Here is a 19,730-nt window from a genome sequence, read left to right as displayed (position 1 = left end):
AAAAATGCATTATAAAGGATTAAGGGTGATAAAGATGATAAGCACTCATAGGGTTCATCTGGCCTAACCTTCAACAAATTGGTAAACCAAGAGTTAGAGAAGGAAATAAATATGACTTGGTCTCACAGTGAACCTCAAGATGGTTAAGTTTGGAAACTCTGGCCGGCAAATCCCACTCCTTACCCAGTACTCTTCCCTGCACAGGGAGCCACCATCCTCTCTTATGATGAGCTAGCCATCCAAGATACTGTTCATACTATTTGGTAAATAGCAATTGAAAAGTAGGGTTTGGATATTCTTTAAAAAGTCACTGTGGGCTGGGAATGGTGGTGCATGCCTATAATTCGAGTGTCTCAGGAGGTAGAGGCAGTAGGATCACAAGTTGGAAGCCAGCCTCAGCAACTTAGCAAATCTGTGTCTCAAAATTAAATAATAAAGGACTGGGGATGTGGCTTAGTGGTTAAGCACCCCTGGGTTCAGCCCCTAGTACCAAAAGAAAAAAATAAGTCATTGAAGGTCTTTTTTTTAGAACTTTTAAAAATAGTCTATAGGTCTATATTTTATGCTGCCCTATACCATACCCCTTCCTTGCAACACATAGCCCTCCTTAAGATCAGTATCTATATGTTCATTCAAGGAATCTTAGAAAAAAATTATTTTATTTCAATTGTCAATGGTTTTTAAATTTTGACGATTTCTTTGTTGACTAAGGGTGGGGTCATAATTTTATCCAATAGAAATTGTTTTAGTACATTTATATTGAAAAATAAATGTTTATCCTCCATCAAATGCTGTCATACATGAAACAGATAATAATAAGGGGCTATGGGATCTAGGAACTCTATAAAATGGAGATTTATATCTAGATCTAGTTATATATTTACTTGATAAATAACTGAATAAAAATGTGTAAGAACCTTCATTTTGGTGCCTCGGTTCTTTGCATTAGAAAGGTAGAACGTGGAGCAGATTATTTATACACTGATACTGGGCATTTAGAATGTACACTGCGTGTAGAGTCTGGGGGCTGCTTATCACAGACTCCCAGATAGTGCTGCTTTCATTGCAGTTCATGTGAATGGACCCCCCTGGGGTCGTGGATTATGACAACTGTGATGTTATGCATGGTGTTCCACGAGAAAAAAAAAACACATCTCAAAAGGGAACATCATAATATATAGGAGATGATATTAAGCCATACAGCCTAATAAAGCATCTGTCACATTTGGCTACAGTTTTCCAGAAATCCTCCACGTTGGCTGAGAAGAATAGAGGATGCTGTCTTGTTCTGGCTGAGAAGAGCCCTTCTGCTATTGAGATACCATCTTAATTTAGTGAGAACTCTGCTTGGTAACTGTCCAGCTTGCACTCAGGAGCATGGGACAGAGCCCAGCAGTTGGAGGAAGGAGAGCATGATCATGAGCTCAGATGTCTAAAGATGGATGGAAGAGGGGCCAAACATGGAGGGGAGGGGGCGGCAAAGGGAGCAGCCCAGTGGAAAGGCTGTGTATCCCAAGGCGTGCCCCAAGACATGATGACAAAAGTCAGGAATTAAAAATATACAACATTGGGCTGGGGCTGTAGCTCAGTGCCAAGGCACTTTCCTAGCATGTATAAGGCACTGGGTTCGATCCTTAGCACCACATAAAAGTAAATAAAATAGCATTCTGTCCATCTACAATTATAAAAAAAAAATTAAAAAATATTGAGGCTGGAGTTGTGGCTCAGTGGTAGAACACTTGCCTGGCATACATGAAGCACTGGGTTGGATCCCTGGCACCACATCAAAATAGAAACAAATAAAATAAAGGTATTTTGTCCATCTAAAACTAAAAAACATAATAAAATAAAATATATAGCATTAACCCAGTCCATTGTGTAAGAATATATTTTAATATAATACATTGAGTGAAAGGCATTTCCCAATTTGTGCATGTTCTTCAGTATTGATTCTTGTAATGCTTAACTGTCTTGACTAATAATCTACGAGAAGTAGTCTTTTTAGTTTCTGAGCTTACCTAGGGCAAGCAGAGCAAGCATATGCTGTGGCAGATATTGGATGTCTCCATTTCAAGACAGGCAGGGACATTCACAGAAAAAGTTATGAATTGAGAGAAACAGAAAAAAAGGAACAGAAGGAGTGAGCCAGAGCAAATATTTTGAATGTTCCTTGAAGATTTAATTTTCAGTTTCTCAGTATTCTCTATTTTTAGAAGAAATAATAAAATCAGAGAAGCTAATGATTTCAAAGATAGAGAACTGGACTTGGCTTGACTCAACTCTAAGTTAATGCATGCACTTCAGCCCCTGGAGCTCCATGATGTCAAATACCTCCCAAGATCAGGTCTAACTTGGGTCCCTGGTGGAACATACACCATTTCCAACTCTAAACTACTAATCACTGTGACAAACATGGTGGCCCTCTGCCTTTGGTACCCTGGATTCCTGCCTACAGTAGGGGGGGGGGTGATATTTTTGAATGTCCATCCCAGAGTTGATATGTAGACACAGAAAGGTTAATGCAACCCAGAACATCACAGTAAAACAAAGACTTGCCTTGATTTGGGGTAAAAATTCTTTCACAGCTCCTTGACTGAGACCTAAAGATAAGTAAAAGAAATTAAGTTGAATCCATATAATTTCCTTTTCTAATGTTTCATTATTATTATTTCATCATATTCATTTTTGAATAAAAAATAATAACTAATAAACTGATAATAAAACTGATAATGATAATAAAGTTACTATTTTTTCATTCAAAAATGAAAATGCATATATTATGACCTAAGTGTAGAAATGAACATGACTTTAGGAAATAGAGTCACTCTGTTCATAGAAGTATTAAAACATTATAAGATAGTTAATGCCATGTCAAACATTTTAATAAATGAAAAATGATACAAAATCTTCAATGCTGGGAATTCCTGTCTACTGAAAGGAGAGTGATATTTTTCAATGTCCATCCCATAGCTAACATGTAGCCACAAGAAGATGAAAGAAATGAAGTAACAGAAATAACGTGCACTGCTGGGTGACTTCCTTTCCCAGCATGGATATACATCAGTGCACCACAAGAACTCAAAAATGCCACTCTGGTTATTCATGGTCTTGCACATTTTCCATCACATTTTGCATTAAATGTATTTAATCTACATTAAGTTCCCTTTCTTACATGAAACATTTGCACATGAAGTTGCTAAGCCATGTGTTTTGGGTATATTCATGAAACTGATCCTATTTCAGTAGGCCGCTCTATCTCTGCTTCAATCACCAAGATCTGAGATCAGAGAATGATGCTTAAAGTCCAGATGCAGAGACGGGACAAATGGCCCTAGACTGAAAGCAAAAAGCCACTCAATACATAGTTACTGCTGTTTTCCCATCCAGTTTCATTGCCTGAGCCTCCCAAGTGGTCCTTTACCACTGTTCCTACCTGGTTAAGAATGCCTGTCTTTAGGGGCATATTTACTTAGCCACCTACCTCCTGGCTCTCTCTGATTCTGTTTGTTAGATCCTGTCGTCACCACCAGGCTGGAAGCCAATGTTTGTACTGGGTGGGAGTAAAGGGAGGCATAAACAGAATCAAACCTCTTGTGTTTTAAAAAATCAGGCTAGAATTATATACATATTTCATGTCAGAAAAATAAAATGTGTCTTGGCGGTGGCTGGGAAGTTGGAGTGCTCAGAGGGGGAGTGGAGAATTGGCAGAATCGTTCCCCTTATCCTTGGCCCCACGCCTGACAATCATTCAACCTTTTACTCTTGGAGTCAGCTCCTTCCTCCTCTTCTGAGGCCTTCCAAGGGCTACAACATCCTTGCCGTCATCTCTAGCATGTTGTCAGGACCCGGAATGGCTTGAAAAGGAAGAGGACTTTCACAAAAAGGACTTTTACATATATTCTCTAAATTATGTGAGGCTTATATTCATACCATTAGAGTGAGCCCAAACTTTTCTTCAAAGGAAAAGCCAAGTCTCAGGAAACAAGACCACTTTACCTGGATTAGGTGATCTAAATGAGGATGCACTTGGAATCTACCTCTTTGCCAGAAATGGAATCCTCGTTTCTCAGGTTTGCAGAGCAGTCAGATGATGGTTTGCTAAAAAGCTAACAAAGTTATTTTGAGCTCCATCACTTCCTCCCAGCTTGTGTGGCTCTGGTTCATAATTCCTGATCTTTCCAAAGACCTGATATTTCCCCTAAGAGCAGCAGGCTCTTCTGAATTGCTAGGAGCACATAATGTGGACTTTGGCCTCATCCTTGAGCCTTACTCTTTCACTCTGAGATCCCAATACTTCCTTCCAACTGCAGTCCTGGGAAGAACCACTCCATTGTAAATTTTGTTGATTTTCATTTAAACTCAAACCCTCAGAAAACATCCTTCTACCTCCCATGGTCTCTGGAAGCCTGATAATTTCCAGGGACACTGTGTTTGTGTTTAGGTGACCATTACATAGTGGTTCTAGGACATGAATTTGTATAAAGCTGCACTAAATCCTTGTTTTTCCCATCCTTCCTGAGAAAACCCTCTTTACCAGCCTGCTCTCCTCCTGTGTGTCTGTCACCCACCAGCCTCTGTGGAGTTCACTTTTTCATATTTAATGTCCATTTGGAACCTGGCAAGAAATCCCTCCTCCCTCTTCAACCCTAAACCTGCTTCCTGTGGCTTTAATTCACAATCCTAAAATCTTGTTCATTCAAATGGCCTCCGACTCTCCTGTCTCCTCTAAACAACTTACCCCAAACCATAAACTAGATCCTAGAACTCTTTGCCCCTTAGAATGCCCTACCCCCACCACAGCCTTTGATGATCTGGGCTTAAATAGTACAACAGTATAGTTTAATAAGGAATGTGAGCTTCCAAATTGAAGTGATATGTACAATCCCCTTGTTCTGATATCAAAATGGAAACTGGTTAATACTGTACTTACTCCAGACAAATATTGTGTTTGGAAAGATGGAAAGTAGTGGGATTAACAGAAGAAAAATAAGAATATTGATAGCCTTTCCTCCTTTAAGAATTGCCCACACTCTCTGCATACAGTCTTTGGTAGCAAACACATTAGATGCATCTCATTCCTCTTTTAGAAGAGAGATAACATTTCTTTTTTGCCTCCATCCATTTGGAAAGGAGGATAAAACTAGAATCTGTACACATCATCATTTCCTCATTTATTCATGGTTAAAAACTAAGCATGTTCTAGTCCCCACTCCACCAAAGGCAAGCAAAAGGTGAAGTGCTCCTTTGCACACACACACAAAAAAATGTTTGTGTGCTGTTCCTGGAGTCTTTAAATGACTGAAATCAGAGGCTGGGAAAGTTGCCTTATCTAGAATTGACTCCCAGATCTTGGCATTGTCCAAAGCAATCCAGGAATTCAAATTACACTAATGTAATCCTCTTTCCTGTGCCAAAAACAACTTTTGATTGGGTCTTCTACACTGACTTTGTAGGTCATACATTCTCCCCCAAATGTGAGGGCTGATGAACTAGTATCAACTAATTTCTGGGAAATTCTGAGCCAAGGGAATAGCCCTGAACACTCCAAATGTTACTCACTTTTTGTTGAAGAGCTAGGCCTCCCTTACCTCTGCGTTGTCAGCAGAATTAACCAGTCTATATCATTTTTTATAGATTCTGAACAAGGAGGACCTCAAGTCTGACCCCTGTCGGGCCCCAGTAAATCTCACAGCCTACAATTAAAGGCACTCCTCTGGGCTTTGTTTGTCTACCAGTCCCTCATCTCCTCCCATGCACTCTGAATTCTAACAAGATTTCTTTTCAACTGAGATCCACAGTAGAATTTTTTAACATCTGCTGAAGATCCAAAATCCATATTACATATGATCCCGTTTGTCACGTGACCTCCAGGAACCTCCCACTGTTCTCCATTAAAACAAGATTCTATCCTCTTATGGGAACCCTGTACATTTCCTTTCCACATGTGCCAGTAGCATCTTCCTTTCCAAACACTAATTCCAAGGAATTTTCCCTGCTGGATGATTCTTTTCTACTGGAAGTAACATGCACTGCATTTATTCTATCCTTTCAGCTTGAAATAAAGTCACTCAATACACAACCATGCAGTTGCCAACCCAACCTTATTTATTTGAAAATTACTTTCTTTTGTTACCATTTGGGTTTAGAGACTATCAGTATCTAAACTTGCAAATCCCTTGACAACTTTGTTCTGTAAAATGGTATCCCCCTAGGGTCCACACACCAGTATTATTCTTATATTCAAGCCAATGTTTATGTTACAGAATAAATGAGAAATAAATTCACATGAATTTTTACAGAGGCACAAAGACTTCCATGGGTAGCTGTCTATTTCAGTCTCCCATCCCAGAAACTCAAGAGTTGCATGTTTGTCTTCTCCTCAGTAGACACACACCTTTCGAGTTTCCTCACAGCAGAGATGAGGGAGTCAGCGAAACAGAGAGGGCCTTGCCAATGAACATGTGCTGGTTACCACACCCCCTGCCCTCAGGCTCAGAGCTCCTCCCTCTTATTTAAGAAAAAAAATTTTAAACTAACAAAATGAAAAAGAAAATGAGTGAAAAAAATAAAGAAAACTACAACGGTAATTCATAATCTATGACCATTCTGGATAGTTAACAGATTACTATAACCGTGGATGACTATTATTAATGTTTTAGCAAAGGTCATTTTTAATATGAAAAACTTATTTTACATCACTGAGATGTAAAATAAATAATTATATATAATTTGGAACTTTCTTATTTATTATACATAATAATAACAAGTATTTTCCAACATGGATTAAAAACTAACGTATTTTTGATGATCACCTATTGCTTTACGAAGAAATATTTTTTTAATTCAACTAATTACCTAGTATTCTAGATTTTTATATGTTAAATAATAGAACAATGAATATTTCTATGTTTAGTTTTTACTTACAATCCAGTCAACCCTCTCCATCCAGGGGTTCCAATTCTTCAGATTCAACCATCTGAGATTAAAAAAAAAAATTCCCCCCTCCAAAATTTCTGAACATCTACAATGATTTTTTTGTATTTGTTCCTTAAATAATGCAGTACAACAACTATTTACATAGCCCTTATATTGTATTAAATATCATAAGTAATTTAGAGATAATTCAGGGTATTAGGGGTCTTAAGCTTGAGTATGATGTCATTTTATATAAGGGATTTGAGTATCTATGGATTTGGGCATCTGTGGGGTTGGAGAGTCCTGGGCCCAATTTCCCATGGATACCAACAGACCACTATAGATCATAATGAACTCATGATAAACCCCCAAATGTCTAAATTATAGATATGAAAATTTTAAGTTTCTTGATATCTATTGACATTTGTTTTTCTTTTTCTTATAAGTACCTCGAGCGCTAACCGATTGTGCTACTGGAGCTCCTGTTTTTCTTTTTCTATAGGTCATTGCCCTGTTTGCATTTCCTCTGGGGATGTGGGAAAACAAGCATTTAATTTGTTAGACCTGAGTATTAACTACTCTGGTTTTCTCAATCTTTATTCTGAAAAATATTCAAAAAAATTAAACCTATAGAAAAAATGGAGGCGTAGCACATTAAACACCTGTAGGCTGTTAGATATTCACCAGTGATTAACATTCTGTTCTCAAGTATGTTCTCTCTAAGTATCACAATATTATTAGTTTCAGAACCACTGAGGAATAAGCTAAAGACATCACAGTTCTTTCCTCCCTGAATATTTCAGTTTTTATTTTCTAAAAACAGTGTCTTCTTTTTTTGTATTTTCAAATTAAGTACCTTTAAGACTGATGTATTAGATCATCCTAATGCTGTGCTCTGTTGAGTTTGGTTTTCTGATCTGGAGTCCAATCTATGATGACATACCATGTTCAGACACACTATCTTTTTACTTATATGAAATAGGCTGGCTTTGAATGAGCAATCCCTCCACTTCAGACCCCCTCGTAGCTGAAATTACAGGTGCACGTCAGCCGACTTGCCCTGTCTCTTCAGTCTCTTTGACGGGAAGCAGTTCTTCAGTCTTTATTTTTCTTGACATTGACACATTTGAAGAGAACAGGCAGGATGTCTTCTAAAATTTCCCTCCAGTTGGGTTTTTCTGTTTCCTTGAAATTAAATTCAGGTCGGGCATTTCTGGCAAGAACACCTCGGAAGTAGTGTTGGGGCCTTCTGTGTACTTCATCACGATGGCAGTTTGTCCTGACTGGTGACATCAAATCTGATCACTCAGCTAAAGGCAAGCTTGCCATATATTCATGGTGTCCAGAGAGCTTTTTCCTTTTGAAATGTATACACAATTTCAGATAAGATACTTGAACTATATAAATGTCCTGTCCCTCAATAAACCTACCCTCGGAAGATAGTATTCATTTTCATGTCTGTCTGAAATAATTCTTATGATTATTAAAAACAAATAACTAGTCTAATTCTAGAATTTCTTCCATGTTTATTATTTGCTGTTTTACTGGTTAAAAAAGAATGAAAATAAAGAAAGAAAGAAAAGATATCTTTCTTTTCCTGCCATTTTGTACATTTGTACATAGACAATCAACCAGTTATTCATTATTATTTTTAATCAATATGGATACATGAATTTTTATATCCAATATGTTATAATCCATTGTAGTCATTATTCATTTTGTTACTAAAATTGTTACTGAAATTGATTTGACTAATGTAAGCCATTAAACTCTTGCTTTTAAGGTCTTCTGACATATTTTTAGTCCTTCATGTTCTATTTCCATCCCATCCCACCAAGAAGAATAAAAACTTCCAGTATTTTCTCATAGTTAACCTGATAGCCTGTTCCTCTGGAGTTGGCCATTTCTCCAAGGATTTATCATTTCTTTTAGTACAAATTATAATGTTTATAAATTTTTGAAATGCAAAATGTTTGACCCTAATTTACATCTCAAGACTATTGGTAAAGTTAATTTATTTTTAAATATTTATTCCTTGTTTACGTTTCCTTTTTTACTATCATATTTTCAATCAGTATTTTCAACCTAGTGTTTTCTTTAGGATTCCCAGAATATACACGTAAGGGTGAGGTATATTCTAAAATTTGGTTTAAACCATTTGTTTCTAAGGAAAAAGAAATTTGTACTTTTGTCCTGTGTCCATGGGAATTGTAAAATCTTTATTAGTGGCAGGAACAGTGGAGTGTAGGCCGAGGGAAAGACAAGTTTAGGGACAACAAGTCTGTGACATTGAATGGAGTTACCAAGAAAAGGAAAGAGAAGGTTTAGTCCAGAAGCAGTTCTGTGGGACAATGGAATGCTCATTCTCCAGGAGTTTCAGTTTAAAAAAACCAAATGCCGAATGTTTTCTTTGATATAAGGAGGCTGATTCATAGTGGGGTAGGGAGAGGGAGCATGGGAGGAATAGATGAACTCTAGATAGGGCAGAGGGGTGAGAGGGGAAGGGAGGGCCATGGGGCTAGAAAATGATGGTGGAATGTGATGGACATTATTATCCAAAGTATATGTTCGAAGACAGGAATTGGTGTGAATATACTTTGTATACAACAAGAGATATGAAAAATTGTGCTCTGTATGTGTAATCAGAATTGTAATGCATTCTGCTGTCATATATAAATAAAAATTTAAAAAAATAAAAAGAACTCCATAAACTAAAGTGGCAACCTCTGAAGGAATTTACTTATGTGAAAAAAATGGCTATGGGTTCAAATCATTCTGTTTACATGTACAAATGGGAAAGATTATCCCTCTGCTTATTATCAAATAAGCATATACTTCCAGAAATACCTAAATTACCAAATGATCATTCTTCAAATAAAATTATGATGATGAGATTAATTAGCAGACACCATTTGAAAGCATGTAAATCAAGTGTAAGTCACATACCACTGAGCCACATCCCCAGCCCTATTTTGTATTTTAGTTAGAGACAGGGTCTCGCTGAGTTGCTTAGTGCCTCACTTTTTGCTGAGACTAGCTTTGAACTCGAATTTCTCCTGCCTCAGCCTCCTGAGCTGCTGGGATTTTAGGTGTGTACCACTGCACCTGGCACATATTAAGTTTTAAGTGTCCTGAGATTCTTCTGGAATGAAGAGTCTTTTGTCTCAGCCACGAACATTGATGGCTTCTCAAGATGTCATTGCTGTCCCTGAGATGCAGGATTAGCTGGGAAAGCTCCTGAAGCTCTATCTCAGTAGACTTTTCAATTCTCTCTTCCCTGCCACTAACCTTTCAGTACAATCTCTTCGCTTTGTATTTCCCTGAACTCATACAATTTATTTGTCCATTGAGATGACTCTCAGATGCTCACTTGCCATCAAAACACTTTCTAAAGATTTTAGAGGCAAAAAAAAGTGACTTCATTTGTCTACTGTCACTATCTTGCTTCTCTTCTCTCTCCTTTGAGTTCCCATTCTTGACTAGAGAATGAATTCCAGTGGCTCACTGTTTTTCAGTGGCCTTTATTTTTACCAAGTGCTTCATAGCCAACATCACATTACATTTCTATGCCAAAATCTCTTTTCAAAATCATAGAATTAACTTTCATTGTCTTGATAATAAAAGTAAATCAGTTGCTTCATAAAATTTGAAAATGAAAAACTGTGAAGAAGAAAATATTCGTAATTCTAGCATCCAGAGTGAATTACTCTATGTATGCTTCTATTATGTATCTTTCCTGTCATTCTCTCTCATTCCTGCCTTTTTTTGTTTGTGTCTTTATATAATTCTGTCTCATTCTTTGTCTCTGTTTATACCCTTGTACATTTTGTATCTTTTCTCTGTGCATATCTACCCATATATACATACATAGTATAGATACATGTGTGTATTGAATAAAGATACGTAAAGACAGTTTAAATATTTAAGATCTACATTTTATGTACAGCTTATATATAGAGAGAAGTTAACTCACAGAACCTTCTAGCATGCTCACCTCTGAAAAAAAGCCTGAAAATTAGACCAGAAAGATAAAGAGAATGATTGGTAAAAAGTCCAGTCTCAAAACTAAGTCAAAAATTGTAATAAAAAATGCAAACTGGACCCTTTGTGTCCACAAGAAGAGAAACCTTGGGTTAGAGAAGCTATCTAGTCACTCCCCCGTCCCTTATCTACCCTAGGAGAAGCATATTCTGCCTCCCTAGCATGGTTTGGCATGGGGGGGGGGGGGGGATTCAGCGCCATGAAGACAGAATAATATGCAAGTTATAGTTGCTGCTTGGCTTGGGTGGGGCTATGACAGCTGTGAGAAATAGCAGATGGCAACACGTCCCATGCTCCCACCCTTCACGGCACATACAGCCAAGACTGAGGTGGAGGTACTGAGAGATCCCTGGGGAAGAGTACTCAGCAACCGAGCCCTAACAACTGCTCTCCTTTCTGAGGCATGCTCACTGCTTTTGACTCTACTGGAACAAAAGCTAGGGCTACTGTTGTGACTCTTCCTCAAGGTAGACATCATTAGATATGGCACCTGATAGCAGTAAGGCAACGAAAAGTGGATCGTGAGTAAGATACATGAGAAGGTCAAACAGTAGAAAATACAGATATGATGCAACCACCTCTATAGGAGAGAAGCAATGGTAATAGAATAAGAGGGTAACCATTTAAAGTAAACAAGAAAATATGTTTGGTCTAGTAAGCAAGGAAAATGAAACCATGAATTAGAACTATGTTGTCTTGCAGAGATTGCTGAAATAAAAACATCAATGGACAAAACAAATAACAAAGCAGAAATTGCTCATGAAAATAGTACACTTTGTGGTCCACGTGGTCTCAGTCTAAGCCATTCAAATCTGCCACTGAAGCATGGAAGCAGTCAGAAAAGTAAATGAATGAGCATGGTGTCTTTCAATAGACTTTGCTGATAAAAACAGGTAAGGGAAACCAATCCCCATATTTTGTGGACATCTACCAATGAATCAAAAGTTAACCTCACCTAATTCAATATCATATTGACTTCAGTGTTTCTTTCTAAGTGCTTTTGGTTTTAGTGCTTGCATGGACAGCCAAGATCTATCTGAGTTCTTTTTTATGTATGGTATGAGGTAAGAGTCCAACTTCATTCTTTTTTTAAAAAATTTTATTTAATTTTAGTTTTCGGCAGACACAACATCTTTGTTTGTATGTGGTGCTGAGGATCGAACCGGGCCGCACCCATGCCAGGGGAGCGCACTACCGCTTGAGCCACATCCCCAGCCCCCAACTTCATTCTTTGTAAGTTGATGTCTAATTGATCCAGCATCATTTGCTGAAAAGACTATTTCTCCCTCACTGAATTGCCTTGATTCCTGGGGGGGGGGGGGGAGAATTTGTAAAAGCTCATGTAATTTAAAAAGAAAGAAAAAGAGTCTAATTTAAAAAGAAAGAAAAAGAGTCATTTCATCTTGATAAAAAGAAAGATTGTTTAGTAAGCTAGAACACTTACATATATACATGAATCCAATAAATTAGCTTCAAAACATGGAGCATGACAATTTAAGAAAATATGGAGAAATAATAAAATTGCAGTTGGAGATTTTAAGACAATTCTATCAAAAACTAATCAATAAGACATTTAAAAAGGAAAAAATGATAGATTCTTTTTTATTATTCTAACTTGTTATATATGATATCAAAATGCATTACAATTTATATTGCACATACAGAGTACAATTTTTCATACCTCTGGTTGTATACAAAGTATATTCACACCTTTTGTGTCTTCATACATGTACTTAGATTCTTCGTGTATGATTAAATTGATGTAATAGCTAAACAAATGTACAACTGTTACACTCAACATAAGCAGAATGCACACTCTTTTGGAGAATCTCTTTAAACATTCCCCACAACCATATATTGGCCCACAAAGCAAGTCTAAGATAAAATTACAATCAATAGCAAATAATGCATTGTAAATAATACATTCAAAATTAAAATAGTTAATTTTCAATAAGTATTAACAGATGACTTTTGAATTTCTTATTTCTACATACCACTAACTAAAAATCATTGAATTATAGCAGAAAACAAAAGAAAATTGTTAAAAGCTTCAAGATAACTCACAGTGGAAGAATCATATGCCAAAATTTCCGGGATGTGGCTAAAGCAGATTGCAGAGGAAAATTACAACTTTGAACACATCTGCCAGAGAGTAGAAGCTAAATGGAAACAAATGTACCAAGAGCTTAAATTAAAAATCAGAAAAAAAAAAAACCACTACATGGTAAATTTCAATAAATTATAAGAAAATAATGAAGAAAAGGGACAAAATCAACAATTAAAAGCAACAGACATGATTAACCAAACCTAAAGCTACTCCTTTGAATGTAATAATCCAACAGACAAACCTCAGGCAAAAGAAACTAAAAAATTTCAGCAAAAACTCTAAATAAAAAGGAGTAGGTTGCAGATGAGTCTTTTGTAAGCTATGAAGATACAGTGTGGTCAGTTATTCTGAAATCACTTGAGTTGCTAATTTGGCTAACCATTCACTAGCTGTGTACCTCAGCTTCTTCACTGTAAAATAGGAATAAAAGGAACATTAAGTATAGAGTTATGCTCTATGTATACATACATATAGGTTTATGTACAATATTTGATCACGCTGTTATATTTATAGAATTATGAGTAGTAAATAAATTTGTCCAGATAAAGGGCTCAGAACTGTACAAAGACACATGGTAAGTTCTATGTACAGTAAGTACTAAATATTATAGTAGCAAAAAGAATCCGCAGGAGTAAAAGAAATATAAAATGAGATTTAGAGTTCAATATATTGTGTCAAATTCATTCTTCAGACATTCAGAAAAATACACATATGCTTTACCACTACAAAAGCAAGAACATATGTTTTCAGGTTGAATACATGTTTTGTTAATTTTTTATTTGTTCTTTTTAGTTATACATGATAGTAGAATGTATTTCAACATGTTGTACATATATGGAGTATAACTTTCCATTCTTGTGGTTATATAAGATGTGGAATTACATAAGATGTGGAGTTACTCTGGTCGTGTATTCATATATAAACATAAGGAAGTTGTGTTCAATTCATTCTACTACTATCTTTACTATTCCCATTATCTCTCCCTTCCCTTCATTCTCCTTTGTCTAATCCAAAGTACTTCCATTCTCCCCCACCCCTCATTGTGTATTAGCATCCTCGTAAAAGAAAGAACATTAGGCCTTTGGTTTTTGAAATTAGCTTATTTCACTTACCATGATAGTCTCCTTACCACCAAATGCCATAATTTCATTCTTCTTTATGGCTGAGTAATATTGAATGCCTATTGTGATAAAACTATAGAAGATGGTTTGGAAGGATTCTCACCTGAGACTGTCTTTCTATTTCTCAAATCCTTTTTGCAGATTGCCTTGAAGTATTAATGACGAGTGAGCAATAGACATGGGAAAAAAATTACATATCTCAGTTTTAAATCTTGCCCATAAAAACCCCCTACATAAGGGGTTACCCTTTCTGTCACCTCCAGGAGCAACCTTGGAAAGTCTCTGTGGTACAGCCCTCCATTGGCCCAAGTCCCAGAATGACTGTGAAACAGACTCCCTCCAACCCTCCAAAACCCACATACACACTGTATTTCACATAACCTTGGGTTCATGAAGCCATTGAAATTCCAGGTTTATTTTTAGCATAGTTATTACTAATACCCTAACTAGTGCAGTTATTCTGGATAAAGAAGTTGACAAAGGGGTGAATGCAACCAGAAATGGAGGGGTGGAGGATGAAGGACAAAACAATCAGTTATAACTAAATAAGAGGTGGCCATGATACAAATATGGAGGCAATGCATTCCCATGTGCCTGAGATCCAAGTATATTTAAAGAATTAGCCAGGGTTTAAGAAATACAGTCAGTCCATTGGTTAGTCATTTCATTTGTATAATCTTGCAAAACGCATTGTTACTTACCTGTAGGTTGCTAGAGCATAGGAGAGGTACCACAGATACATCAAGGATTCAGATGTAGCCGCCCCTCTTGGGGTGCTCTTGGGATGTCAGGCGAGAGGTCAGCACCCTTCATTCTGTCATCTGAATGGCTGGTTTCTGCCAAGACTCTCTGGAGAAAAGCAAGAATTAAATGAAGATCTTTAGTAGTCTTATGTTCTCATTAAAATGTGCTCTGTTTTTGGTTTTGATCTTGTTTTCTCTTTTCCTGATAAACAACCAAGATTTCAAATGGTTTTCCTTTAAACTTTTGCCACGTTTTTACTTCTAACTTTTGAGAGAATTCTAATGAAAAAATTGACTCGAGTTATCAAAAAAGTAGGGGAAATGATGACTTGAAGAACCATATTCGTATTGTTATGGATGACTGTACTTAGAAATAATTTTTAGAATTTGAAGGAAGTTAGAACTTCAATCTCTGACACTCCTGGTTGCACACTGACTGGCATCTGCTTGCTCACAGAGCTTCTGAGCTTCCACATTGTAGAAATGCCCCTTCTGCACGCATTCAAGTATATGGAACCAAAATCCTTGTTTTTAACTACTCCAAGCTAGGTCTGATGAGTCTTGATAATGTCATGACCCTGAAAACTCAATCTTTGCGTTACTTATGGCACTAAGGAGCTCTTTGCGCTAGAATCTTGTACCACCATTGATTATTTTCTAAATGTATTTTTACCTTACTGTGATTCTGATTTCATCTGAATTGAAACATTAATTTTAAAAAGACTTGAGGAAAAAAAATTATAGGATCCTTCAAATCTAGAAAACATTTAGATGGCTATATTCTCAAGGGGAAAGTGATGCTTTAGAAAAAGGGGTGAAGTTTTGTTAATATGAGATGATATCCTCTGGGCATAGGAGGCCAGGAAAACATAAACCCCACTCTAATCTCACAGCTTTTCCTGTAAAGTCCCCAAAGGGATTATAAAAAACGAGGGACTGGAGCAAGGAAAAAATTGAAGTATATTTTATTATCAGCTAAGCCAGTACCAAATAAACAAAGGCAGGACTGACTGATAATGTGTCCATGACACATGGCATGCTCTCAGATCTCAATCTACAGTTCCAGCTCCAAATTGAATATCTCATCTTGGAATCTTAGCATCTTTGGACTGCTCACATGGACCAGGAGACAAGGGTATAAAGAAGCAAGGCATTAAATTAAAATAAATAAATGAAATCTCAAGAAAATAGAAATTTCAACTGAACAAGAAATAGAAAGTAGATAATACATTATCATTCTGGGGTGGGGTCGGGTGGGAATCAACTCTTTCATAAAGTTATCTCATCATCTAGCAGCTAGATCTCCTGGGCCTTTTTCCTAAGTGGCAGAAAAGAATTTTGCATGCCAACATCAACCCCAAAACAGAACACATCCAGGACAACAGTACCACCGGTATGGCCACGTGACTGGGGGAGACAGAGCATTTGAGCACACATTGGACTGCTCATCAGCAGCAGGAAACCCAACACAATTTGCTGCTGTGCTCTCTTGGAAAAAAAAAAGTAGGAGTAGAATAAGAGGATCCAAATCTCCTTCAGCTCAGAGATTGGCTGGGAGAGAAAGTCTCTTATTTATTTTGAGGCTGATATTGATACCGTGATGAGTCCTTGCTTCCCTGAAGGCTGAAGTATGGCATCAAAGAAGCAGGTAAGTGCAGAGTGGAAAGTGAAAGGCTTTATTAAAGGATAGCAGAAAAGACTCCCGTTCTGAAGAAAGGGGGGGTATTCTCCTTTTTATATCTAAGGTCTTCTTTTGTTCTTTGACATTCCAGTCCTTTATTTTGCTTATCCTTCATGTGATGGGGGATGCAGGTGCAAAGGCCAAAGGTGGAAGACAGGTGGGCCTATGTGGTGGGGATTGATCTGGGCAGGAAGGGTCTGGGGTGATTTGATTAGCATCTCCCTGTCTTGCTGGGAGCCTTGGAAACATTGACATTTCAGTCTCCCAGGTGCTATTCTGGTTTCCCAGAGTTAAAATCGACTCCATTTTCTTTATTAGACTCGATATTAGACCCGATTTAGTAAATACACTAACTACCTATCTTTAAATCTGGCTTCAATGTTGTTGTCATTGTTAATATTGCCACTCAGAGCCTCTGCACCTCGAGGAGCACTTATATAGGAACTCCTGGGACCTTCACAGTTACTATTGAGTTGGATATTCCAGAAAGCATGTGAGTCCCAGCCCATATCTGGCAATGTTGGAAGTAATGACTTGACCCTCATAAATTTTACCTGGCAAACATGATTCTCTTAGGGGGCAAGAATCCATCAAGAATCACAGTGACAGCTCTGTAGGTGTGGAAAGTGAGCCTCTGAAAGCTTATTTCAACCCTAATCTCAAACTATTAATTGGGTTTGGGGATTAATAATCCTGAGGTCATTATACCAGAATTGCACCACTGATAAAAACACATTTTTGGAAATCACTTGATTTTTTTCTTAGTAGTCATCACAATTTGGTCTATAAGAAAAGACACAAAATATATACTGGGTTACTGTGTTTTCTGTACCTAACTGGCCCAAAGCAGATAATATTCATTAAGCTCTCTTTAGCATACTCTAAAAGGTTTTATATTTTAAAATATAATTTCTTATGTATTTATGGAATACAAGGTAATATTGTGATATATGTACACAACATGTAATGAATAAATCAAGCTAACTTATCTGTCACTTCAATAATCTATGATTTTTACAGTGATATGTTTAAAATTCACTCTTAGTTTTTTGAATGAAGGGTGAACTGTCATCTAAAATACTGAGCTATTGTCAAGAGCACAAACGCCTTCACACTGAGAAGGTTGTCTACCATCTTCCAGACAAAACATTATTTTTTACAAGAACTTATAACCACCTCATTGATTCACTTGCTCACTCAAGAAGTTAGTATGTAAGTTAAAACAACTATTTATTTGAAACAATTATAGGAATATGTACATATACTTTGTACTAAATATATATCTACTTACTATTAGAAGAGGTATAATTAACCTCATTAATAATTTCCAGAGAAATGAGGATTTCCTTATTTATGCAGAAATTTATATGCACGTGGCCTATATCTTTCAAGCTATGTTAACATCTAAATATTCACATATACATGTTTATGTATAAATATATAAATGCATACACGAATATCCCCACTCATAGATACACATACTCTATTGTTATTATGGTTATTGAAAAACAGACTTTTGAGTTCTGCTGGAGATGTAAAGAAAGCATTATCATTCTCACCCATATTTCAACAGCAAAAAAACAGAAAATCTATAAATTCAGATATTTTCTTCTCTGCATCCAATTGGCAGAGTTTCCAGAGCAATCAACCATCGAGTCCTAAAGAAAATGAGACAAATGGGACAAAACAGTGACTTATTTGCAGCAGAGGCAGCCAGAACCTGGTTAGAAAAATTCAGCTCAAATAGTCAAGAACTGTGGAGCTACATATGGGCTGGCAGGAGAGTAGGGAACTCCTTAGGCTTAAGATACAGGAGGAGTTGGCATCTTAATGCTGACTTTTCTCCAAGATCCCACTAGGCACTGGCAGAAGTGATTGACTAACTTCTTGAAAACATGTCCCCTATGGTCTAGGCCTGAATGCTTCTCTGTTTTCTCCTGATGAAGGGAAAAGATCCTTAATCTGTAAAGGAGAGAGAAAGAGCATCCTCAGGGCACTAGTGAAAATCCATTTCAGCTTAGCAAAAGAAAGAGGAAGCTAATGTCTACACCTGCTACTGGTGCAGAAATACTTTTGGGAGGCATAAAACCAAAGCTTCAGGAGGGTCTGAAACCTTGAGATATAAAGTATCACTGAGAGTCGAGGACTGTGATACAGCCCAGGAAACCAGAGAAACAGCAAGTCCCAAATTCAGCTGTCCTCTTCATTAGGTGAACTCCCCACACTAAATGCTTAGAAGAATGAAAGGTATGTTTGGTTCTAGGCACTAAAAATGATTATGACAGTCTATGCTCAATATGGTTTAGATATGAATTATACCCCCAAAGCTCATGTGTGAGGCAAGGCAAGAATGCTCAGAGGTGAAATTAGATGAGAGGTGTAACCTAATCAGCGGATTGATCCACTGATGGGTACTAGGCAGTAACTGTTGGCAGGTCAGGTGTAGCTGGAGATGCCATGTCACTGAGACCATGCCTTTGGGGTTTATCTTTTGTCCCTGATGAGTAGACCTCTCTCTGCTTCTCGGTGGCCATGTCCTGAGCTGCCTTCCTCTACCATGTCCCTCTGTCATGATGTTCTGCCTCACCTTGGGTGCAGAGCTATGGAATTAACTGGTTATGAACTGAACCTCTGAAACTGTGAGCCACAATAAAACTTTCCTTCTCTATTGCTCTTGTCAGGTCTTTTGATCACAGTGATACAAAACCGACTAAAACTCTATGGTGCTAAACAAGAAGTTTAGGTTCAAATAAAAAATTACAAAGTAATATATGAAAAGGCAAGGTAAAACAACATAAAGTTAAAGGTTATATCAATCAATAGAAATGAACTGAGGTATGACACAGATGTTGAGATTATCTGAAAGGGAATGTAAGGAACACCTAGAGGTATCTACTGATGGCTTCCAAGTTGCCACATTGTGATACATCAGTGCATCTGTAAAACAGCTTGGTTTGCCAAACTAGAGAAGTACATGCCAGACTAAGTAAGGCAGCCTTGGCCCAATAAAGTAGGTTCTAAGAATTGTTATGGATCTTTCAAGAATGCCCTAATCCATTAATTTCACTATTTATAGTACCAATTCAAGGCCTTTGTTTTGAAAACAAAGACTGCCCTTTGTG

Source organism: Spermophilus citellus (assembly GCF_964194105.1).
Source record: "Spermophilus citellus genome assembly, chromosome: 13".
Classification (NCBI taxonomy): Eukaryota; Metazoa; Chordata; class Mammalia; order Rodentia; family Sciuridae; genus Spermophilus; species Spermophilus citellus.
This window is presented reverse-complemented; position numbering follows the sequence as displayed.